This window comes from Caretta caretta, chromosome 1 (assembly GCF_965140235.1).
Source record: "Caretta caretta isolate rCarCar2 chromosome 1, rCarCar1.hap1, whole genome shotgun sequence".
NCBI lineage: Eukaryota > Metazoa > Chordata > Testudines > Cheloniidae > Caretta > Caretta caretta.
The window spans coordinates 73894536-73919752 of NC_134206.1; the positions used below are offsets into that span (position 1 = coordinate 73894536).

General features: G+C 41.0%; 1 protein-coding gene across 6 annotated transcripts in view; it reads right to left on the reverse strand.

Annotated features, from left to right (window-relative positions):
- Positions 1 to 25217, reverse strand: part of PCDH9 (protocadherin 9) — a 912396-nt gene that overhangs the window by 360963 nt on the left and 526216 nt on the right. The gene's annotated exons all lie outside the window — the stretch shown is intronic.

The window sequence follows — 25217 nt, forward strand, 5'->3', positions numbered from 1 at the left end:
ACCAAAGGAAAATTATTTGGGAGAGACCATTCCCTAAAATCTGACCGTTATTGAATGAAACCAATTGCAGTGCACAAATATGTGCAGATTCTGACAAAAACAAATGCAAACTAACAACAAAAACCCATAAACTCCCACCCACAAAAGCACAGAATGAGGAAACCTTGTCAGTCAGAATGTTAGTGAATCAAGTTAATTAAAGGAAGCAGAGTTGAAATTTCAACATGCAGTTGAAATACAGTTGAAATACACCAGCTAAAATATACAGGCAATGCATATTTTATGCCTTCAAATATGCAAGAAATGCAGTTGAAATACACCAGTTAAAATTCACCATGAGATGTTTCCCTAGAATTATTCAATTAGACACTTTGGTCTTCAGTCATTAAAAAAAATATTGTTTTTACTTTCCATAACTTTTTCACCACATTAGTAACGGAGTCTTGAATCTGAGTGCAAGGTATATGCACTCAGAACATCAGGATGTTGATAAAGTCTATGACCCCTGCAACCAGATGCATGTCTATGGTTTCAATGGTGCACCACATGGGTGCAAGGGTTTGCAAAGGACATTTACTTGCAGGATTGGGGTCTAAATAATCAACATGATACCTGCAACTGTTGGGGAAAAGATAAGAGAGAGGAATCTTTTCCAGTGAGAGATCACAGCTGTTAAATACTGTCTCCTAACTTGAAATACACAAAAGCAAAGCAGCGTCATCCTTCAGGATTAAGTTTCAGAAATGGTTTCATTTTTAGGTGTTTTTTTTTTAAATCTTGGTTGCATATGGAGTTTTTCCTGGTCAAGTTTCATCCAGTAACATCTCCTATTTACTAGCAATTGTTTTTATGAAGACACCCAGAGATATTTGGGCAGAACACCTAGAAATTACAGCCAATGTTTCCTAACTAGGGTGCCTAAAATCAGGCACTTAAATCTATGGTTAGTCAGCTAAATGTCCCAATTATCAGAGAAGCTAAGCATCCACAGCTCTTATTAATGTTATGGGTATTTATTACCTTGGACAATTAGACACTTACCAAGTTGCCCAAATATGGATTTAAGTGCCAAATTTCAGATGCTCAGATTGATTATTTTGGGTCAATATTTTCAGACGTTCACATCTGAGTTTGGGGCCCAGATTAAACTCTGTAAAGAGTGCCTGGATAAAGGAAAGTGCAAGAACATAACCAGCTCTTGATAGGAAAGGTGCAGCAGTTCCAGCATTCGAAACACCAGCAAGAGCAAAAGGGTAGGGAAAATAACAGTGAGTAACTTCTTGGTTCTCAGTGTTCTCTGTATTTTTTCATTAAAGTGGATTGCCTAAACTACCTACAGGTTTCATTACCATCCCTCCCTAAACACACATCTCTTCAAAAGAGGTGTCGAGATGCCAATGGTTATGGGAAATGATATCCAATTACAGAAGCAGCTTTCCCACCTAAGGAAGAGCATGGAAGAAGAGTCTCATTTGTGTGCATCTGTCGACTCTCCAATGATAGCTATCTGTCCACTTTGCCTCCTCTGACTCTAACAAGGTCTCTCACGCAGCAACTCCGTCTGTCATCTGTAGGTGAAGGGCTTTACACAAATGAAAGGAAGTGGTCTGGCACATGGCCACCCACACACAGTCTCTTAATCAGAAGGGACTTTCATATCTCTCTGATCTGGGAGCAATCCAGGAAGGATGCCAAAAGGAAGAACAACAAAAACTGGCGTTTGAAAATTCCCCTGGTGGCTCAATAATACTGCTGAGATGGCTTTTGCCAGATTAAACAGACATGCTCTGTTGTTTTCAGAGTAATATTTAGAGTCTAAGTCCCCATGCATTGTTCAGAGTTTAACAGGGTTTGGGATACCAGCAATAAATAAATAAATAAATAAATAAATAAATAAAAGCCTTTAATAGGAAAAAGGAAAGCTCAGACTCCTTCATGGCTAAAATCATAATACAGAAAACGAAGACTATACATGTTATAGGTGAGGTTGGTAGCACCTATTGTTAAGGTTGACTGGAATGTGCTATTATCAGACCCTGTTTTCAGTTGTTTTAACTTTGCAAAACTCTGGAATGAAATTATCCATGTTGGAAGTCTGGTGTCTCTTTCAGGCAGCACTCTGCAAAATCAGGTCCTAGGTATCTCAGTGACTATGTTTGATCTTAATCTCCGAAATGGGGATTTCTTGGCTCACAGTGAGGCCAAACTATCCACAAAAAACAGTAGAACATGTAGTACAGTACCAGGGTAAAGGAAAGCATAGGCACTGAATACAAAATATATAGCACTTAATACTTTTTTAGTCTTCTTCCTCCCTGCCCCCCACTGTTCTTTTGTTTTTCTTTTTGAATTGCGGTTTAGGTTTATATCCATACTTTTCTAGCCCAGAGTTTAATTTGCGGTCTTCTTTTATAAAATAAAACAAAATGAAACCAAGCAGCATATTCCAGTTTTTTATTTACATTTTGCCCTGCATAAGCCATTATGTGACACTCCCTCACTCTTTACCACAATGTAGTTTCTATGTATACATTTCATGGATTGCAAACTGAGACACTTCCACTTGGCTCAATTTGTGTGCTGCTCCAATTGGCAAGAGACAGCAACCACCTTCAGGACTCTCTCCCCTCTTGGAGTGAAAACTGTTATGGAAAGTGAACCTCTACACCCAGTCATTGAGAAATCTGAAAATACTGTGAATGGAAGTGCCAATATGGCTTGCTTAGTAAGGATTTGTTTTGAATGTGTAACTTCATGATTATTTACTAATTAAAACTGTTTTACCACACAGAAATCCCTCAAGATTTGCCTCTTGTTTCCTGAAGTGCAGGAGCGTGAAATCATGGATGAACAAACTATAGCACCATAACTTGCTTCTGTCAGTTTAAATGAGAAGGTTTGAAGTGAACTGGTGAAAGTAGTTTACAACAATTTTACCCACCAGTAAATACAATTTTACTTTATTGTAAATTGCAAAAATATACCCAAGCTTTCACAGACTCCTAATCTGACACCAGAAGGAAAGGCTTAGCTACTTTTTTTTCCTATCTACATATACATTGGGGAAATGAAGGTATCAGCCTCTGAAGGAGATCTTTATAATAGAGCAACGAGTACACATTCTTAACACCCAGCATTCAGACAGAATAAGATGATTGGATCTGTATCAAAACGAAGGCATTTTTGCCCCTTACTAAAGCGTAGGCTCTTCTATTCTCATGTTCTCTGTGGCTGAAATCTATCTACATAATGGAGGAAAAGGGAGTAAGGATCTGAGCTTGCAACAACAGAAATAATTTAATTGTGATTCCATGTTCAAAATGTTGTGGAAATCCCATCACTGGAGATTTTTAAAAGCAGGTTAAGCAAACACCTGTCCTGGATGCCTAGGTATACTTAATCCTGCCTCAGCACAAAGGGACAGACTAGATGTCCTCTTGTGCACCCTTCTAGGTTTACATTTCTATGATTTTATCAGAGACAGATGAATTCCAGAAGACTGGGGGAAGGGGCGGCTAATATCACTTCCACTATTTCTTCATTGTATTTCACCCAATCTACCAGCATAACCACACACAAACCAGATTGAGTCGCAACCATTTCCCCGAACTCAAAGCCTCATCACAGCAAGACACTATATAGCCATAAAATACCTCCATTCAGGTCTACAGACTGATAGCTAAGTGGCATTTATACGTCACAGATAAAACACCTTATCTCAAATGTTGAGCAGGAGAGGCAACAAAACAGATTCATGTGTAAGTGGGTCTTGGGGCAGATAGACAATTGCTCCACACTATCCTCAGTCATCTTAGCAAGAAAATAATCAAATTACTATCTATCCTTGTCAGGGTCCACAGCTGTGCCATCTCCATCTCTATGGGCAAGAGACACCAGACAAATCTGACAAAGTCAACAGAGATACTGGGTTCTCACGCATTGTAAGCAGAAGGTCATTGGCCTTTATGTAATATCCATATCTAAATTCAATGATGTTGTTTGAACACACTTTCAAGATATAGCCTAATTAAATCTCAGGGCACAATTCTTGCCTTCTAAGAATGTGGTGAATGGACTGTGGCAGGGAAGAGCAAAGCGGTATCTCACTGTGCCACCCTGCCTCCGCAGGGATCTGAAAGGCAAAGTGGTCTGCACCACTGCTAAAGACATAGTATGCACTCCACAAGTGTCCACTGCTGGTGGTGTTACACATACAGGGAGTCAAGGGCCTAGGGCAGGGGTGGGCAAACTTTTTGGGCCACATCTGGGTGGGGAAATTGCATACAGGGTCATGGATGTAGGGCTGGGGCAAGAGGTTGGGGTGCGGGATATGGGAGGAAGTGTGGTGTGCCGGAAGGGGTTCAGGGCAGGGTGCTGGGGTGCAGAGTGCGGCAGTGGGCTCAGGGCAGGGGGTTGGGGTGCAGGAGGGGTTCGGGATGCAGGTTCTGGCCTGGCGCCACTTATCTTGAGCGGCTCCAGGGGTGGCAGTGGGGCTAAGACAGGCTCTCTGCCTACCCTGGCCCCGTGCCACTCCCCGAAGCTCCCATTGACCGGAAATGGGGAACTGCGGCCAATGGGAACTGGAGGGGGGGGGCCGTGCCTGGAAGAGAGGGCAGTGCACAGAGCCCTCTGACCCCCTACCCCCAGGGGCCGCAGGGACGTGGTGCTGGCTTCTTCCAGAAGCAGCGTGGGGCCCACAGTGCCACAGGGGTGGCAACCCCTCTGGCTGGATCCAAAGTCCTGATGGCACCACAGGGGTGGCAATCCTGCAGGCTGTAGTTTGCCCACCCATGGCCTAAGGTGACCAGGTGTCCAGTTCTCAACCATAACACCCTGCCAAAAAGGGATCCTGGTGGCTCTAGTCAGCACTGCTGACCGGGCTATTAACTGTCCAATTGGCAGCGTCATGCAGTGGGGCTGGTAGGCTCCCTGCTAGCCTCCATACTGTGCAGCTCCCGGGAGGCAACTGGCATGTCTCCCACCAGCTCCTATGCATAGGGGCAGCCGGGGGTCTGCATGCTGCCCCGCCCCATGTGCCAACTCCCCAGCTCCCATTGGCCAGGAATCACAGCCAATGGGAGCTGCGGGGCGGCGCCTGTGGATGCAGCAGTGCGCAGAGCAGCCTAGACACACCTCCATGTAGGAGGTGGAGGGGGGACATGCCGCTGCTTCCAGGAGCTGACTGAGGTAAGCGGCGCCCGGAGCCTGCACCCCTGACCCCCTCCTGGGCCCTGACCCCCTCCCATCTTCCAAACCCCTCGATCCTAGCCAGGAGCACTCTCCTACACCCCAAACCCCTCATCCTGAGCCCCACCTCAGAGTCTGCACCCACAGCTCTTACCCCCTCTCTTATCCCAACCCACTGCCTCAGCCTGGAGCTCCCTCCCACACTCTGAACTCCTCATTTCTGGCCCCACCACAGAGCCCGTACCCGCAGGCGGAGCCCTCACCCCCTCCTGCCCTCTGAGCCAGCCTGGTGAAAATGAGTGAGTGAATGAGGGTCAGGCGAGCACGCAACAGAGGGAGGGGGGATGGAGTGAGTGGGGGTGGGGCCTCTGAGAAGGGCCAGGGCATGGGTGGGGCCTTGGAGGAGGGGCAGGACAAGGGTGTTTGGTTTTGTGTGAGTACAAAGTTGGCAACTCTGGAAGGGCCAAACCGTGCCCATGAAACGTTGCTAGATGGAATTAGCCTGCTGCCCTCTCCTGTCTAGCACACATGTGAGTCCCAGATACAGATCATTCCCTGTCCCTGCATAGGTGGTAAAGGATCTTTAAAAGAATGGAAAGATCCACAACCCCACATTAGGATACAGGACTATTCTTGTCACCTATCCTGTTATCAGGAGATACAGAACCCTGAGGAAAGTTTCTGAATATGTTCTGTTGACTCACTCTGGACTAGTTTGTTCCCATCACCATGTGCTGTTCGAGGTGGTAGTGGACCCTTTGGTCAAAGAAAAGTAGGGTCATAGCAAGAGAGTCCCTGCTGAAAATCCTAGAACATACAAGGCTTGGGGAGAATGCTTAGTCTAGGATTTATGTTCTTTATTATTTCATTTACCATCACTAAAGCCAAACAGGAAGAGGTTTAACTTGTCCTTCAATAGCATTCATTACCTTTATTTGAAGGACAGGATTGCCACATGCTAAATGGCTTTCTTCATCACAACAGTGCATCTATACGAGAAAGACCAGCATTGGCCCTCAGTTTCTTTTAATTGTGCTTAGTGAAGAGCCTGGTTTTTCCCATCCTCTTCTTTTTTGTTTTGTGAAACTTTAGTTAAGTTTTTGACAATGACAAATAAATTAATAACAATGAATTGCTGGGAAATAAGAGCTGTTTACAGCAATACAATTTTATTAACAGAGCCTTTGTAGCAGTCCATTAGGATTACATAGAGAGCAACAGATAGCTGTTTTGTATTTGGTAGCATGTTTGCCACAGTTCACATTTACTCAGTATTCTTTAGGTATTATTACACCTCTACCCTGATAGAACGCTGTCCTCGGGAGCAAAAAAATCTTATCGCATTATAGGTGAAACCGCGTTATATCAAACTTACTTTGATCCACTGGAGCGCACAGCCCGCCCCCCCAGAGTGCTGCTTTACCGTGTTATATCCAAATTCGTGTTATATCGGGTCACGTTATATCGGGGTAGAGGTGTATCAATATGGTACAATTACCCTAAAACATCCCTAAAACAGTGTAAGCTCCCACAATCAGACTCCCTATATAGAAAAAGGGGATTGTGATAGTGACAGCCTTTGTAAAGTGCTTTGGGGTCTGTTGATTAAAAGTGCTATAGAGGAGTTAGGTATTTTATTTTTACTTATTTTTGTGGGAGATCCTTCTTGATGACACAGTGAGTGCACTGACCTTTTTCTTAAATCAAAGCTACCTAGGCAAGTGCAATATTTTGGCCTTATATTCCTCTTTGTGCTTCTTGATCAATTCAAATTTCACATGTTTTTACTTGCCCAAAAGGAGGAAATCTCAAACTCCGGGTTCTGCAATATACTCCTGTTTATCAGTCCACCAATAGCGCCATTAAGATAGTCCCTTCATTCTACTGAAATTATAATGATTAATAAAACTACCACATTAAGAGAAAAATGCAGGTGGGAGGTTGTTGCAAAGACTGCTGAGTTCTGATATGAACATTTCTGCTTCAGCACCAGGAACTTCAGCTTCTCATAATCAAAAATGTGGACCAAAACTGGCCCGCTCTAAAAGTGTCTGCTGTTTTACTGCCCTGCTCATGTCTACTGACTGCTAAAAAACTTCATTTAAAAAACAGCAGCATAGTTACTTCAGTAAGCCTGTTATTTTTTACTGTTAGTTAATAAGGAGAGCTGGTCGGAAAAAAATTACAGAATCTTTTTTCATTGAAAAACGGGGTTTGGTCAAAATCAAAACACTTCACAAAATTGTGTTGATTACTGCCAAAACTTTGTTTTCAAGAAATTAAAAAAACAAAACAAAAAACAACCCACAATATGATTAAAACACATGCCCTTTTTTGACTTTTTGGAATATATTTATATTTATATATATATATATATATATATATATATATATATATATATATATATTTATATTTTTTGTTTTAAGATGACTTTTCCATTTTTATTTTTTTCTATTTTGTATAATATTACTTTTTAAAAATATAAAATATAGTTAAAATTAAAACAAACTGTGAATTCAACTTCAGTTTAGTTCAAATAAATTGTTACAATCAATCCAAACCAATTTCCTTTTTCTTCAAATTTTAGTTTGCAAAGAATTTTGAAATTTCCAGATTTCATTCCAATTTGAAATAAAGCCAAATTTTGAAATCTTAAACATTTCATATTTCATGCCATGGAATTTCCATCTTCTCAGCTCTCTTAACAAGCACTCTTAATGAGAAATTGTATTATAAAAAAAATTCTGCTACTCCAAAGTTCTTTCAAATAAATCTGACAATAAACCTATGATGGAATCTGCGACAAATAATAAGTACAATCCCTACTATTTAACTGTGAATGGAAACCAGCAGGGAAACATTAGGTAAATTTGCTATAAGCAGCGCAATAAAGGTACATTATTCAACTCTACCATCTTACTTCGTGCCTAGACTAATTCCATGAAAAAAATCCCAGCATTCTGAAGTAAAAACATACTCCTATCTCTGTGCCCATACTGTGTATCTGATAGTTTCTGGAGACCAAATATTTGAGATTAGAAGTTGCTCTCATACACTAATGACAGGTTTCAGAGTAGCAGCCATGTTAGTCTGTATTCACAAAAAGAAAAGGAGTACTTGTGGCACCTTAGAGACTAACAAATTTATTTGAGCATAAGCTTTTGTGAGCTACAGCTCACTTCATCGGATGCATCCGAAGAAGTGAGCTGTAGCTCACGAAAGTTTATGCTCAAATAAATTTGTTAGTCTCTAAGGTGCCACAAGTACTCCTTGTCTCATACACTAAGTGTATCTTCACCATGCAAGCTAGAGGAGAAAATCATTGAATTTAATAGGAACCAATCTTATTTTGAAGTCACATGGTACAGTACGTTTAATAGATCCCAAGGCTTCTGGTATGTGGGATTCAAAGCTGTCACATATGAAGTAGTTATGCAGTGCCCCTTTTATTTTTTTTTATTTATTTTACACTGTTATTTTTATAAGCATGTCCTATGGCTGGGAAAAGTGATCTCTATACTAATTAGTAATGAGTGGCCGGAAAAAAATTGTTTTTGAGCAGGTTTAATAACTGTTATATTTGTAACTGCAAGGAAATGTTTTTCTCTGTCCCCAGAACGTTTTTTACATTTCTTCCTTCCAACAGGATTTCATTTGTTACTCAGAAATATATATCTTAATCCAGAAAAGCACAAAATAAAATACTGTGTACAATCACATTATGAATACAGCTATAATGGCTCAAATGTCTGACATTTAAAGTTATAGTGGTTATTCTTTCCCCTATGGAAGGTAGAGCCAAGTTCATGCAGGCCTCACTTGTCTACTTTAATTCACAAGCTCTTGGATAAACTGGAATATGAATGACACAGAGATATTTTCACACATTTCAGTGTTAATCTAACACACCAAAACCCATTTTGCCTCTTAAATTAGTATACAATATGTAATTTTGTCTTCAATTAGACATTCAGGTGAGAATCTCATTTTGTATCTTATTCATAAACAAAAATGCTAAAAGCTGTTAGAAAATACTTGAAAGCAGAGTTTTATTACTATACTAAATTATACCTCTGCTGTAAAAGTTGAGGGGAGCATAATGTGAGGTTGTATTACACTCCAGGATTTTATAGCCCAGAAAAATCAGCAGTACATTTGAATAAGGCTAAGAAGGGAAGCAGCTGGAGCTGCATAAGACAAGTGACACCTTTATACTTTATTTCCATTCACTGTTTATCCATCCTTTTTGTTTCCACATATTAAGATTTGAAACCTTTTTTGCATAGATAAAATGACAGTGACAACTTTCTATTTTCACATTCTAGGATGTCAATGACATTTTGCTTTAGTAACTACCACAGAACTCCTCCTAACTGTTGTGTTTCTTACTTTGAAAAAATAATTAATTTTTATTTCACTTTCATGGGAAAGAAATGTGTTTACCTATCCCTTCCCCTTTTTTAAAGATTTATCACTTGTCCCTCAAGAAAATTGGGTCAGAGCTATAACAGAATTCAGTTTAGACAAAAAAAAAACAAAGTAGCTCGTTAGCTGAAAAACCCCTAACATCTAGAACTTAGATCTTTTCATTTAAAAAAATATTATGTAAATAAATATAGAGCAGATCATACCATAAATTTTAGGTCTAAAACCAGATCTGAACAACGATGAAGTACAGAGGGGGAGGGGGCGAAGGGGCAGTTTGAGCCCACGTTAAAATGGGGATAATAGAAGTTCTGAGTTCACACTTCATGTTTTTTTTTTTAAAATGTTCAACATGCCACAAACCTTTAAAATAATTCTACTTCATTATTTCAAAATCTAATCCTGAGTCAAAGTGTAATCATAATCCTTTTCTAAATAGCTCTGGAGCCTATTATGCTAGTACTGAATTTAGTACAGGGGTTAGACACCTCTATAAGATTTCAGCAGTGTTTTATAAATTCCTAATTTTACCAGTTCATAATTTACAAATCCATCTGCCTAAACCAGACATACTAACAACAGCCTCTGTTGGTACCTCTAGAATATTAGAATATTTATCACAAAAAAGGTTTCTGTGCATTTTTCAGTGTTCCAATTCAAAACATTTTTAACACCAAATTTGAAAAGCTATTAAACAATACAAACAACTGTAATTACCATGTTTCAGAGTAACAACCGTGTTAGTCTGTATTCGCAAAAAGAAAAGGAGTACTTGTGGCACCTTAGAGACTAACCAATTTATTTGAGCATGAGCTTTCGTGAGCTACAGCTCACTTCATCGGATGCATACCGTGGAAACTGCAGCAGACTTTATATACACACAGAGAATATGAAACAATACCTCCTCCCAGCCCACTGTCCTGCTGGTAATAGCTTATCTAAAGTGATCATCAGGTCGGGCCATTTCCAGCACAAATCCAGGTTTTCTCACCCTCCACCCCCCCACACACAATGGGTAATGTGTAAAGAGTTGTCACTTTGGATGGGCTATCACCAGCAGGAGAGTGAATTTGTGTGGGGGGGTGGAGGGCGAGAAAACCTGGATTTATGCTAGAAATGGCCCGACCTGATGATCACTTTAGATAAGCTATTACCAGCAGGACAGTGGGCTGGGAGGAGGTATTGTTTCATATTCTCTGTGTGTATATAAAGTCTGCTGCAGTTTCCACGGTATGCATCAGATGAAGTGAGCTGTAGCTCAAGAAAGCTCATGCTCAAATAAATTGATTAGTCTCTAAGGTGCCACAAGTACTCCTTTTCTTTTTGTAATTACCATGTTACTTATATATATTTGAAAGGGTTGCTCTCCACATGTTTAGGAAATTTTTGAACCCACATTTCTAATACAATTATATACTTATATTTAAATTTTCCCAAGTCTTGTGCATAGAAAAGGCCCAATTCTACAAACTTTCTACCATTCTACCAGCCTACCTTCCGCATGCCCTCAGTAGATGTTTTGATTACTAGATGCATGTATATTAAGTACGGATACAATCGCCCTTTCTCCAATTCTGTGGCATGAAGAAGATGAAGGGAATGTTGTGTGCCTTCTCTGTGTACAGTATCTCCCATTTACAGTTATCTAAGCGATTTAACATAAAATAATAATGAATAATAAATAACATAAAATACAGTTCAAAACCTAAAAAGGTAATGTCAGAATGGAAAACTGAAACATTCCACTCTAATAATGCAAAAACAATGCATTTTTATTTCTTTCCTTGTCAAAATCGACATGATAGCAAAGTAAGTTTCGATTCTGATGAAATATCATTTCCTGGTGGAAATTTTTTGATCAGTTCTACTTCATATATACCATAATTTGTATTCTTCTTTAGCTGCCTAGTTATCATATTAAAACATAAACAGCTGCTTATGAGATACAAAAATGAGAGCAATTTCATTACCTCCCACCATTGCCTAGAATGTGTATAATGGTAATTGATTTCGGCCTCATGAGGTCAAAGAAGAATGCTGGGTCTTATAGGCTATTGGAGAGATTGTATTTGGGAAGATTTTTTTAAATATAGTTATAGTGGTTTCCCATATCTGTTTGTTTTAAACGGTGAGAAACAAGCCTGTTTATAGTCACAAAAACTATGTCCAAAGGATCACTCTTGCAGTGAAATAAATAGTTGTTTCTCAGAATTGATACAAGGCAACAGATCTAATTGTGGAGTAAGGGAGTATTCAAAGTCAGTAAGGGTGGTAAAATGTGCCCCACAGAGTGCTGCTGAAATAACAAATGGATATGAGTACAGTGTGCAGAAATTTTCCCAATGACAATGAATTTGTTGGTTTAATTTTTTTCAGGATTTATTTCCCCATGTTGTTGACAAAATATATTTGACACAGAAATGTCAAGTTTGAGTCCCAGAAAATGTATTTTGTTTCTCTCATTTTTTACCTTTCCTTCATTAAAATATAATAGAGCGAGACGGGAGGAGAGAGACTAAAAAAGATTTGATTTGTTTGTTCTTTAACAAAGATTTTAGTTTTCTTTCATTTCAAAATTTGTGTAGAAGAAGTGAAAAACGTAGATAAAATAAAATATTTTCTGAGAAAATTTATATTTTTGTCTGAAGGACATTTTTACCAACCACCGCCACCAACTTTTTGATTAAAACAAGTTTGCCTAGTTCTATATATGAATATTACGGATTGCTACATATATAAAATAAGTTTTTCAGTTCCTGGAGTTTTATCCCCCCCCCCCCTTTTTTTTTTTTTTTTTGCTTTCTTGCTTAATATCTTTTATAGGTGCTGAACTAACAGTCACAGACACTGAAGTCCTCACCACAGAACAGTAAATCCATAGAAGCTTCCTCAGACTACTCCAGTAAGTACGACTGAAACCATGAGCAAACCAAATACTTTCAGTTGAATCTTTGAAACAATTTTGTACTGGAGCTGTAAAATCAAAGCCATTCCTCTCAACCTGCTAAGTGCTTATATACAAATGCACAAAGCCTTGGAAACAAGCAGGGAGAACTGGAGGTCCTGGTGATGTCAAGGAACTATGACGTGATTGGAATAACAGAGACTTGGTGGGATAACTCACATGACTGGAGTACTGTCATGGATGGTTATAAACTGTTCAGGAAGGACAGGCAGGGCAGAAAAGGTGGGGGAGTAGCACTGTATGTAAGGGAGCAGTATGACTGCTCAGAGCTCCGGTACGAAACTGTAGAAAAACCTGAGTGTCTCTGGATTAAGTTTAGAAGTGTGTGCAACAAGAGTGATGTAGTGGTGGGAGTCTGCTATAGACCACCGGACCAGGGGGATGAGGTAGATGAGGCTTTCTTCCGGCAGCTCACGGAAGCTACTAGATCGCATGCCCTGATTCTCATGGGTGACTTTAATTTTCCTGATATCTGTTGGGAGAGCAATACAGCAGTGCATAGACAATCCAGGAAGTTTTTGGAAAGCGTAGGGGACAATTTCCTGGCGCAAGTGCTAGAGGAGCCAACTAGGGGGGGCGCTTTTCTTGACCTGCTGCTCACAAACCGGGTAGAATTAGTGGGGGAAGCAAACGTGGATGGGAATCTGGGAGGCAGTGACCATGAGTTGGTTGAGTTCAGGATCCTGACGCAGGGAAGAAAGTTAAGCAGCAGGATACGGACCCTGGACTTCAGGAAAGCAGACTTCGACTCCCTCAGGGAACGGATGGCCAGGATCCCCTGGGGGACTAACTTGAAGGGGAAAGGAGTCCAGGAGAGCTGGCTGTATTTCAAGGAATCCCTGTTGAGGTTACAGGGACAAAGCATCCCGATGAGTCGAAAGAATAGTAAATATGGCAGGCGACCAGCTTGGCTTAATGGTGAAATTCTAGCAGATCTTAAACATAAAAAAGAAGCTTTCAAGAAGTGGAAGGTTGGACATATGACCAGGGAAGAGTATAAAAATATTGCTCGGGCATGTAGGAATTATATCAGGAGGGCCAAATCGCACCTGGAGCTGCAGCTAGCAAGAGATGTCAAGAGTAACAAGAAGGGTTTCTTCAGGTATGTTGGCAACAAGAAGAAAGCCAAGGAAAGTGTGGGCCCCTTACTGAATGAGGGAGGCAACCTAGTGACAGAGGATGTGGAAAAAGCTAATGTACTCAATGCTTTTTTTGCCTCTGTCTTCACTACCAAGGTCAGCTCCCAGACTGCTGCGCTGGGCATCACAAAATGGGGAAGAGATGGCCAGCCCTCTGTGGAGATAGAGGTGGTTAGGGACTATTTAGAAAAGCTGGACGTGCACAAGTCCTTGGGGCCGGACGAGTTGCATCCGAGAGTGCTGAAGGAATTGGCGGCTGTGATTGCAGAGCCATTGGCCATTATCTTTGAAAACTCGTGGCGAACGGGGGAAGTCCCGGATGACTGGAAAAAGGCTAATGTAGTGCCAATCTTTAAAAAAGGGAAGAAGGAGGATCCTGGGAACTACAGGCCAGTCAGCCTCACCTCAGTCCTTGGAAAAATCATGGAGCAGGTCCTCAAAGAATCAATCCTGAAGCACTTGCATGAGAGGAAAGTGATCAGGAACAGCCAGCATGGATTCACCAAGGGAAGGTCATGCCTGACTAATCTAATCGCCTTTTATGATGAGATTACTGGTTCTGTGGATGAAGGGAAAGCAGTGGATGTATTGTTTCTTGACTTTACCAAAGCTTTTGACACGGTCTCCCACAGTATTCTTGTCAGCAAGTTAAGGAAGTATGGGCTGGATGAATGCACTATAAGGTGGGTAGAAAGCTGGCTAGATTGTCGGGCTCAACGGGTAGTGATCAATGGCTCCATGTCTAGTTGGCAGCCGGTATCAAGTGGAGTGCCCCAAGGGTCGGTCCTGGGGCCGGTTTTGTTCAATATCTTCATAAATGATCTGGAGGATGGTGTGGATTGCACTCTCAGCAAATTTGCGGATGATACTAAACTGGGAGGAGTGGTAGATACGCTGGAGGGGAGGGATAGGATACAGAAGGACCTAGACAAATTGGAGGATTGGGCCAAAAGAAATCTGATGAGGTTCAATAAGGATAAGTGCAGGGTCCTGCACTTAGGATGGAAGAATCCAATGCACAGCTACACACTAGGGACCGAATGGCTAGGCAGCAGTTCTGCGGAAAAGGACCTAGGGGTGACAGTGGACGAGAAGCTGGATATGAGTCAGCAGTGTGCCCTTGTTGCCAAGAAGGCCAATGGCATTTTGGGATGTATAAGTAGGGGCATAGCGAGCAGATCGAGGGACGTGATCGTTCCCCTCTATTCGACATTGGTGAGGCCTCATCTGGAGTACTGTGTCCAGTTTTGGGCCCCACACTACAAGAAGGATGTGGATAAATTGGAGAGAGTCCAGCGAAGGGCAACAAAAATGATTAGGGGTCTAGAACACATGACTTATGAGGAGAGGCTGAGGGAGCTGGGATTGTTTAGCCTGCAGAAGAGAAGAATGAGGGGGGATTTGATAGCTGCTTTCAACTACCTGAAAGGGGGTTCCAAAGAGGATGGCTCTAGACTGTTCTCAATGGTAGCAGATGACAGAACGAGGAGTAATGGTCTCAAGTTGCAGTGGGGGAGGTTTAGATTGGATATTAGGAAAAACTTTTTCACTAAGAGGGTGGTGAAACACTGGAATGCGTTACCTAGGGAGGTGGTAGAATCTCCTTCCTTAGAGGTTTTTAAGGTCAGGCTTGACAAAGCCCTGGCTGGGATGATTTAACTGGGAATTGGTCCTGCTTCGAGCAGGGGGTTGGACTAGATGACCTTCAGGGGTCCCTTCCAACCCTGATATTCTATGATTCTAAGACTCAAATATGGGATTTAATAAACCCAAAATGACAGACACAAAAATCTATTCATGCAGAAAACTTAAAATGACATGGAACTCATTCCTTTACTGTGAAAAATAACTCTATAACCTTAGTTCAGATATTCTGAAGGAAATGATTTTCAACTATAAAAGTGAGGCACGATCCATTGTCTACAGACAAGCTCTACGATACAACTGTATTTGCTCCAACCCCTCAGACAGAGACAAACACCTACAAGATCCGTATCAAGTGTTCTTACAACTACAATACCCACCTGCTGAACTGAAGAAACAGATTGACAGAGCCAGAAGAGTACCCAGATGTTACCTACTACAGGACAGGCCCAATAAAGAAACTAACAGAAAGCCACTAGCCGTCACCTTCAGCCCCCAACTAAAACCTCTCCAGCCCATTATCAAGGATGTACAACCTATCCTGAAGGATGACCCATCACTCTCACAGATCTTGGGAGACAGGCCAGTGCTTGTTTACAGACAGCCCCCCAACCTGAAGCAAATACTCACCAGCAACCACACACCACACAACAAAAACACTAATCCAGGAACCTATCCTTGCAACAAAGCCCGTTGCCAACTGTGTCCACATATCTATTCAGGGGACACCATCATAGAGCCTAATCACATCAGCCACACTATCAGATGCTCGTTCACCTGCACATCTACCAATGTGATATATGCCATCATGTGCCAGCAATGCCCATCTGCCATGTACATTGGCCAAACCGGACAGTCTCTATGTAAAAGAATAAATGGACGCAAATCAGACGTCAAGAATTATAACATTCAAAAACCAGTTGGAGAACGCTTCAATCTCTCTGGTCACTCGATTACAGACCTAATTGTCACAATATTACAACAAAAAAACCTTCAAAAACAGACTCCAACGAGAGACTGCTGAATTGGAATTCATTTGCAAACTAGACACTATTAAATTAGGCTTGAATAAAGAATGGGAGTGGATGTGTCATTAAATAAAGTAAAAGTATTTCCCCATGCTTACTTTTCCCCCCTACTGTTCCTCACACGTTCTTGTCAACTGCTGGAAATGGCCCATCTTGATTATCACTACAGAAGGTTGTTGTTATTCTTTTCCCCTCTCCTGTTGGTAATAGCTCACCTTAACTGATCACTCTCATTACAGTGTATATGATAACACCCATTGTTTCGTGTTCTCTGTGTATATAACATCATCCTACTATATTTTCCACAGCATGCATCCGATAACGTGGGCTGTAGCCCACGAAAGCCTATGCTCAAATAAATTTTTTAGTCTCTAAGGTGCCATAAGTACTCCTGTTCTTTTTGCGGATACAGACTAACATGGCTGCAACTCTAAAACCTAAATTAACTTAATTAGTTTTGGGACTAAAATGAATGATGTTCCCCTGAAATAAGGGAGAGCTGAGTTATATTCAGATCTGTAACATGAAAGAACAGTTTTTCCTCGGTAACTACTTACAAAAATATTTACTTATTCAATTATTTATGTAGCGACTTTTTGCCCAGCAGTGGATGTTGGAGTTGACTAAGTGAGTCAGCATTCAGACTGAGGAAGAATTGAATAAGAATTCAGATTTTACGTAGCTCTCTGTGATCTGTTGAAAAGCACTTTAAAGGGATATAGATAGATATTAATTAATCTTTTATGGAATTATGAAAGACAAATGCTGATTCAATGTTAACCTTAAACCGACTCTGGAGTAGAGTAGGGGAGTTTCTTACCCTTCTTACAGATTGTAGGGGGAGACCATGTTTTCATAGGTTTGTTGCACTCAGCACAACGGGGCTCTGATCTTGACTGGGGCATCTGGGAGCATCTGGGAGCTATGGCATTGAAAATATTAAACAGCAGCAGCCCAATAGGTGGTAATCTGAGAATTAACGGTTTCAGTTCTGAGCGTTTTTTTAAAAATCCAGACTCGTCAAAGAGACTGAATTTTATATTTACAGGAAATATGAAGGAATCTAACAAAGAATTGCTTGTTGGATAAAGCTGTGAAATATGGGGCCACCAATATTCTGACGTTGAAGGAAAAGGTTTGTAGACTGTTAATCTTCTGGTTAAAATATCAAATCATGCACTTTCTGAATGCATTTAATTTATGCCTCTGGCCAGACACCTGTCTGTTGTTACTATCAAAACTAAGTAAGCATTCAATGTTCAGAAAACTTAATAGTGACACTGCGTGTTTACTATAGTAGGTATGCAACACATAATTCCTGCCCTATCTCCCATCTCCCTTTTATCTCTAAGCATACTGAACATGCTGTCAATCGAAATCTGGAGTTCCTCTCCTCCAATTCCATCTTAGATGCTCTCTCATCTGCCTTCTCCCCCTTGCAATTCACTGCATCCGCTTCTGCCAAAGTCTCTAATGACCTTTTCTCAGGTAAAGCTCAGAACCAATATTACATCCTCATCCACCTTGACCTTTCTGCTACTTTTGACACCATTGACCACATTTTTCTTCTTGAAATCTTGCCTTCCATTACTATGTCCTCTCCTGACTCTCTTCCAACCTTGCTCATTCAGTGTCCTTTACAGGATCCTCCTCATCTGCCCTCCAAATTTCTGTGGGGGTTTCCACCATACGGATCTGTTTTTGGTCCCCTTCTTTTCTCCCTCTATACTTATCTCTGAGTAATGTCAGCCATAAACACAAACAGCCATCTCTAGGCTGACAACTCACAGATCTCAACTCCAGACCTTTCTCATTCTTTCCAAACTAAAATCTTGGCTTGACTCTCTGACAACTCCTTCTAGATATCTAGCCATCAGCTCAAGCTCAACATGACTAAAACAGAGCTTTTAAGAGGTCCCCAATACCTTCCCCCCCATCACTGTTGACAACACCATATTATCTGTCACTCAGGCCCATGACATGGGCATCATCTTCGACTTAGACCTCTCTCTAGGTCCTCACATCCATGCTATGTCTAACTCTTGCTGATTCTTTCTGCATGCATCTCCAGCTTCACTTATCCATTCTCACAGCTAAACTCTTATCGAAGCTCTTATCATCTCACATCTTGATTTCTGTAACATCCTTCTTTTTGGCCTTGGCAAATGCAATCTTGCCCCACACAGATCCATTCAGAAGGCTCTTCACAGTCAATCCCCACCCTATCACTTGCCATTTGCTATCCAGCTGTTGACATTCAACGTGGATCAGCCCATACTGCCAGCCTAGAGCACCCACTTATCAAGGAGAAACTTCATGTTTTTTCTATGTTGTCCCTCACTTGGAAGGTGCTCCCAGTAAACATCCGCAAATCTAACTCATTATACAACTTCAAATCCCTTCTCAAAACAATTCTTTGCTACCATGCGTACAAAAAACAAAAACAAAACGAAACAAAAACTTGACAATGGTTAGGTTGGTTGTGTGTTGCAATCACTGCCTATTATGCTCACCAATACAGTAACTCGTTGCTTAATGGTGTAACGTTCCTGAAAAATGTGACTTTAAGCAAAACAATGTTAAGCAAATCCAGTTTCCCCATAAGAATTAATGTAAATGGGGGGGTTAGGTTCAAGGAATTTTTTTTTCACCAGAAAAAAGACTATACACACACACACACAGTATAAGTTCTAAACAAACAATTTAATACTGTACACAGCAATGATGATTGTGAAGCTTGGTTGAGGTGTTGAAGTCAGGGGTGGAAGAGGGTGGGATATTTCTCAGGGAATCCCTTACTGCTAAATGATGAACTAGCACTTGGCTGAGCCCTCAAGGGTTAACACATTGTTAATGTAGCCTCACACTCTACAAGGCAGCACGAATGGAAGGAGAGGAAACAGCATGGCAGACAGAGACAGAGACACACCCTGAGAGAGACAGAGAGGTGCATTGCCCATTTAAGTACACTTGCACCACTCTAAGTACATTGCCTTTTTAAGTAGATCAGCAAGTTGAGACAGCAGCTGCTGCGAGCAAGCTCCCCTCCATCCTGCGCCCTGTCATGTTCCCCCCTCACTCTATGGAGATGGGGTAAGTGTGGGGCAGGAGCAGGGGGACACCCTGACATTAGCCTCCTTCTTTCCCCCTGCTCCTGCATGCAGCAAGCAGGAGGCTCCTGGGAGCAGCTCCAAGGCAGAGGGCAGGAGCAGCACATGGCAGTGGGGGGAGGGACAGCTGAACTGCTGGCAATTGATGCCCTTTTGGACAGCTGCCACACAGGGAACTTACGGGAGTGGGGAGCTGATAGGGGAGCTGCCGGTCCACCCTGGTTCCAAGCCCCCACCAGCTAGCTGCAACGGACTGCTCTTTCTGCAACCAGTGGACAAAGCAGGCGGCTGCCAAACAACGTTATAAGTGGGCATTGTGCAACTTTAAACGAGCATGTTCTTTAATTGATCAGCAACGTAACAACAAAACAACATTAACCGGGACAACTTTAAGTGAGGAGTTACTGTACTATCAACTGATTAGGGTAAGAACTATCTTTTTGTTCTATGTTTGCACAGCACATAGAACAATGGGATTTGGTCCAGGACTACGAACCCTAGGTGCTATGATAATACAAATAATAAATAATAAACAACAAATGGATCTACTCACCATGCCAAGAATAGACTAGGAATTTTAAACACCTTCAGCATTAATACATTGGTAATAAAGATAAGTAATAATGATATCTCTGTATAAACATTTATCGACAAACTCAGGGTCTGATTTTATTCTCAACTCAATGGAGAGGCTTCCATTGATTTGAATGGGCTTGATTAGGACCCCTGAGTGAAGTAAGATGAAAACACTGGGCCAGTGAAACGAATAGAAAATCTCATTTTGGTTTTAATGGGAGTAGGGTCAGGCACATTGTTCCACACAATGTTTGTCTTTTCTTTTTTATTGGGACATTTTATGGCCAGAGCCATCCCTTGGTTATGGTGAATTGGGGCGACCGCTCTGGGCCCTGCACTTTTTAGGGCCCCACCCTTCAGTGTGTGTTGGGGTGCCTAGGGGGCTAGGCCAGCTCAGGGGGTTTGCAGGGGGCCTGGCGCCAGCAGCAGGGGTCGGGCCTCCACTCACCGGCGGGAAGAGATTTCTGCAGCACCTGCCCTTACGGGCTGCTCCCGGGGCTGTTTGGGGCTCAGTGGGGGGCCGATGGGGGTCCAGTGCTGGCTCTATGCGGGGCAGGCCGGCAGGCCCCTGGATGGCTTTACCCAGCTGCGGCAATTTTAATATAAGAAAAGGTCAAAAGAATCACCTCTTTAAAATCAGGATGGTAAATACCTTACAGGGTAATTAGATTAAAAACATAGGGAAGCCCTCTAGGCAAAACCTTAAGTTACAAAAAGACACACAGACAGGAATATCCATTCTATTCAGCACAGCTTATTTTCTCAGCCATTTAAAGAAATCATAATCTAACGCATATCTAGCTAGATTACTTACTAAGTTATAAGACTCCATTCCTGTTCTGTCCCCGGCAAAAGCATCACCCAGACAGACAGACCCTTTGTTTCCCCCCCCACTCCAGCTTTGAAAGCATCTTGTCTCCTAATTGGTCATTGTGGTCAGGTGCCAGCGAGGTTATCCTAGCTTCTTAACCCTTTACAGGTGAAAGGGTTTTTCCTCTGGCCAGGAGGGATTTTAAAGGTGTTTACCCTTCCCTTTATATTTATGACAGCTGTAGTCACTGGTATGCTCCAGCTGCTTTGCATCACTGCAGTATCACAAAGCAATCATAGACCTAGCTATACTAGCCAATTCAAACAGACTTGTGATGCAAAACACCCAGTGCTCACTGGTGAATTTGAACCCATAATTTTAGGAACAACACTAGTCTTCAGTGTCACCTTGAGGTTCTATATTTTTTAACTCCAGAAGAGATTCTCTGTATTTTAAAGTTTTTTCATATACACACACGGCTGCACTCTTGTATTGCTGCCTTTATGAGTTAATGGGTCAAATTCAGACTTCTTGTGAGAAGGCTCACACCAAAGATATATAGGTCTTATGCATCTACCTGAATGCATTGAAAAACTCAGGCCCACAATTTCAGACCAGTACACATCTAATATGTGAATCTGACTAACAAATTCCTCAATGTATATGTCATAAACATACAAATAAGGGTAGCATAAAATCCCTCCTGGGCAGCTGTACTGAATCTTTACCTGTAAGGGGTTAAGAAGCTCAAATAACCTGGTTGGCACCTGATCAGAAGGACCAATAAGGAAAGCAGATACTTTCAAATCTGGCTGGGGAGGGGTGTGTGTTTGTTTGTGCTCTTTTTGTTTGTTCCCTCTCCAGATGGAGAGAAAAGCCAAGCAGGGACAACATCTCCTGAAAATATACCACGAATAATCTCGCTAAGAAAAACAGAAATTGTAAGTGAGGCAAGGAAATACGTTAGGTTATCTTTGGTTTTTAGCTTGTGAATTTTCCCTATGCTAAGAGGTAGTTTTATTCCTGTTTTTTCTAACTGTGAAGCTGAGTCAAGAGGGGAATCCTCTGTGTTTTAAATCTTTTTATTTACCCTCTAAAGTTACCTTCCATCCTGATTTTTCAGGTGTGATTCTTTTACTTTTTCTTTATCAATAAAGTTCTTCTTTTAAGAACCTGATTGATTTTAGTGTCCTAAAGATAAAGGGTCTGGTCTGTACTTATAATAAAGGCAATTAGTTGGAATATTATTCTCAAGCCTCCCCAGGAAAGGGGGTGAAGAGGCTTGGAGGATATTTTGGGGGGATAGAGCTCCAAGTGACCCTTTCCTGATTTTTTGTTTAAATCACTTGGTTGTGGCAGCAATACTGTCCAAGGACAAGGAAAGGAATTTGTCCCTTGGGGAAGGTTTTAACCTAAGCTGGTAGAATATAAGCTTAGGGGGTCTTTCATGTGGGTCCCCACATCTGTATCCCAGAGTTCAGAGTGGGGAGGGAACCATGACAGTATATTTGGAAGTCTTGTTGCCTGTGCCCATGTTTATACAGTATGTGCATAGACAAACCTGACCTAAGCTTATGCATCAGGGGACTTATGCACCTATGTCAGGAACACACAACATTGTGTGTGCATTCAGACATACATGTACCTGAAAATTTGGTTCTTAATGTTCAGTCCCTATGAATGGGGTCAAAAGATAGTATGCCATAATTTTCCACTGTTCTTATTTCTCCTGTGAAAAGAAAATATTTAGTGACACAATTCCTGTGAGTATCCTGGACGAGTTCTGCCATAAAGAGGGTTTTAAATATAATCATTAAGAAACAAATATAAAGGTGAAAAGTCTTAAAATTAGGCTTAGAAGCCCAATTATACATACCTTCAACAAAAATTACCCCCGTAGTCTTATGCTTATGAGGGTAAATGGAAACACAGGATATGATTAAACCTGGGTCCTTCCAATTTGGGTCATTCATGATCATTTCCCCCTCCCCCCCCCCCAAAAAAAAAAAAAACAGATGCATGAGGAATCCAAGGAAGGAGCACCTCAGAAACTTTAATGAATTTATCATCACAACAGCCTTAGACATAGTAATGTATTGTTTACGTCCATTTTACAGAGACAGTTATTTGCCCAGTGTCACACAGGAGGTTTGTAGTAGAGACAGAAACTGAATCCAGATTCTCCTGGGTCCAATCTAGTATCTCAACCACAGTACCTCCTCCCTCTTATATACATACATACTTCCTACAAAGAACTCACTTGCCTGGCAATTTGGAAAATGCAAGTGTACCATAACTGGATGTTGGTAATAGATGTTAAAAGTAGTTATGCCCAAGATAATTTTCATTTATTTGAATTTGCTTCTGGCTATGTAAGTAACTGTTCCTAGCTACATTTTATCTGAAGGACACATTCATAAAATGAGACCACACTGTTAATTATCATTTAATGTTCATTTTAATGACATTTGAAAAGCTTTTGTAGCCTCCTAAATGAGGCTCTTAGTCACCTTTTCTGCCTGGTTAGTGCCTACCAGCAAGTACAGCTCAGATACTCTAATTAATGGCAAAAGCAAAGGTCACCTAATTCCAGGCAATGCAAATAGCCTAATTACATTGTTAAAGACTCTGCTGGACAAGTGTCAATCAGCAAAAGCAGCAAATAACTGAAGAAATAGTCATACACTAGCATACATTCTATAAGATTCCATGTAGCACAAGGCAATGAAACCACACCACATGAAAATGGTTGATATGGAACTTAATTACTGTGGTTATACTGGACAAACTATAGGGTATTTTAAAAATGTATAAGAAAATATTTACATAAAGCTTTTAGTAGTTATTGCTATATATACAGTTATGTAGCAAAAAAACCTATGAATTACAATTCCATTCATTATTATTCTAAAAATATGAAACATCTTTTAATTATCAATATTTCTCTTTGTTAGTCTGGAAGCTAGTAAGAAGGAGGAAAAAAAAAACCCAAACCAAACACTATAGAAATCTTAACTACAACTTATATTACTTCAAAGCTATTTCTACTGCATACTTTGACAAACTGAATCAAACATGTACCATGAAGTGCTATCTGTATCCATGTCAATAAAGCAAATTTCAGTCCCTTCACCGGGACAAGTATCAGGTGTATATATAGAACTCAGCACCTACCTACATAAAGGTTTTTTTGTTTGTTTTAAACTATGTCTATAAGCCTAATGATGTAAATCAGCTTAGAGGTTCTCTACACAAAATAGTTTAATAGCATCTCCTACAGATAGCTAATTGAAGAGACACCCTGGCACATGAACACTATGGTAATATTTGAACACAATTCCAACTAAACAGAGGCATGGTGGGATACGTGATCCTCAACAGGAAGTAGAAAACCCTGTACTAATGCTGACAGGCAGCCACGCCGTGATCCCTATTAAATATGTGACCATCCAGAACTAACATCTCATTTCAGCGTACAATAATTACAGGTACTGCACAATCTGCTTCCAACATAGCCCAATAAAAAAAATTATCTCACCCACCTTGTCTCTCTAATAGTCAAGTACAGTTTAACAGACTGATTGTTTTCTATGGAAGATATTGAAATATTGACAGAGATATTCAGCATTGGGTTGATGCAGTCATAATTCTCCAGTGTTATTCAATGATATTTGATTAAGGGTCTGTCTGCACAGGGATATCCAGGAAAGTTAACCAAAGGTGTGAATTTGAAATGGATTAAACTCCTGTGTGAACTTCCTCATTCAAAACTAAAGTGGTCTTAATTTGGTTTATCTTAATTCACTTCCATTAAACTAAAACAAATTAAGGCCACTTTAATTAATAGCAGCCACCAAACAGGGATTTAAAGAGGATTAACTAATCCATTTGACATTCATTCTTTTAGTTAATTTAGATTAATTTTTCCTAGGTGTCCCCCTGTAGACAAGCCCTTAATGCTGGGATACTCTAGTACTACCTGTGTTTTAGCTATTCCCTCTCCACCCCTCCAGGTTACATAACAATTCCCAGTGCTGCCATCCTCTGCTCACACTTTTAGGGTTAGGCAGGCTTTGCAGGTGCTGCAAACAGCTCAGTATGGGTCCAACAGTATTATTGCAGTTGGTTGTAGGCAACTTGAAAAATAACATGTCGTGTGATTAATGCTATTTTCCAGTCACTGCGGTGGAAAAAAACAAAACAGAATCAAGCCTACTGTTCCTTCTCTTCTCTCTTTATTAGTGCACACAGCACTTAGGAACAAATGTTATGGGTTTGGCTGGTTAGTATTTTTATAGTACCTCTGAGAACTACAGACTTGTTAACTCAACC